Here is a 1965-nt window from a genome sequence, read left to right on the forward strand (position 1 = left end):
CATTTTTCTTTTATTTTTTTTATTTGTTTAAAAAAGAAAATATATTTAAAAATAATTAATTCTCTAATTAAAAATATTTTATTCTTGGAATATATAATTTAAGGATTGAAGATATATGTAAATATTACAACTATTCTCTACATACAAGTCACTTTTTGATACAAGTCTATAAAAGTCATTTATATTCACGCACGCACGTTCTTCTTCTCTTTCGTTATCGTCGTCACCAACACCTCTTCCTCTTTCTCCTCCTCTTCCTCCTCCTCCTCCTCCTTTTTTCATTGGAATTTCTTCTCCTCCTTCCTTTTTCTTCTTCTCCTCCATCATCAGTTATCTCGTCGTTAAAGATAATGAATAATTCAAATTCAGATTGTCAATTGAACCAGAACAAAATTGATTATTGTTTTGAATCCAATCAAGTGGCTGAGGTGTGGTTCGATTTTAGTTAATCTTTTCGTTAGTAGTTTATAATTCTGTAGGTAAATAATGTTTCATTGTTGATGGTTTGAATTGAATGTAATGTAAAAGTTCTGCATTAAAGAAAATATTTTTCTGTATTTGTAGCATACTTGGGTATAACACGAAGATATTTGGGTTTAATAGATATTTGAGTGTATTGTTTAAGAATTTTTAGTATATGTGAGCTGATAAGTTATGCATAATTCAAAACTATTTTTCTCACTCCTCCTTATCTTCTGCTGTTTCTTCTTCTTTTTCTTTTTCATCATCATCATCTTTTTTTTTCTTATTCATCTTTTTTTCTTGTTTTATATTCTCAAGTTTCTTCTTGTTTTACTTTTTTAACAAGAATAAAAACAAAAAAGAAGAAGAAACGCGTAATGCTGCAAAATTACTTGGAAGATGATGAAATTACATTCATTCAACTAAAAGAAAGAAAGAAATAAGGAAAAAAAAGAAGAAAAAAAGAAATGCAGCATTAGAGAAAATATTTTTTTGTATTTGCAGCAAATTTGAGTGTAACACGAAAATATTTGGGTGTAAAACGAAGATATTCGAGTGTATTGTTTAAGAATTTTCGGTGTATGTGTGCTTATAAGTTCTGTATAATTCACAACTTTTTCTCTTCCTCCTCCTCATCTTCTGTTGTTGCTTCTTCTTCTTCATCTTCTTATTTCATATTCTCATAATTTTTCTTGGGAGGAAAAAATTAAATAAAAAATTAAAAAAATACATAATGTTGTAAAATTAATAGAAAGAGGAGGAGGAAAAAATGCAACAACAACAACAGTAATAAAGAAAATGATGATAAAGATAAAACACGTGAAAAAAAAGGAAAAACACAAAAAAAAATATAAAAAAAAAGAAAAAGAACAACGCGAGATACAAAAAGGAATAACGTGATTTTACGCACGTATTATATAAATAACTTGTATCATTTGTATGCCAAAAAAAATTTATATATGTAGCAGTATCCTAAATATTATAAAAAATTATATGGTACAGATCTAAATCTGTACAGATTTAAAGATTTGCTTACTTAAACCACACTTTCTAAAGCCACACTTTTCACTTAAAACCGTAGCTCTTCACAAAGAAAAGCGTCACCTAATGGAAAAAAGTAAATTAGAAGATTTAAGAGAAGAAATAATTAAGTTATCAAAATTAATAGATCAAAAATTAATGATTTTAACTAATGTTAACTATAATGACACCGAATTCTTAAAATCAATACAAAATGATTTTTCTCAAAATCTTTATTTTACTATAAGTTTTATTGAAGGACTTCAAAAACCTGAAAAAACTTATTTTTCACACGGAATTTCTAAAAAATGCTACCATAGAAATGATTCCCCACATCTTTATCATACTTTTAACCCACAATTAAATTCTATAGTAGACATGCTTGAAGAAATATTAATATCCATAAAATTTCAAAGAAATAAGGAAAAAGAGAATCCCAAAGAAGAAAAATTCCAAAATATAATCAACATAACAGACTTAAAA

The sequence above is a fragment of the Arachis ipaensis genome, chromosome B03 (assembly GCF_000816755.2).
Source record: "Arachis ipaensis cultivar K30076 chromosome B03, Araip1.1, whole genome shotgun sequence".
Taxonomy (NCBI): Eukaryota; Viridiplantae; Streptophyta; class Magnoliopsida; order Fabales; family Fabaceae; genus Arachis; species Arachis ipaensis.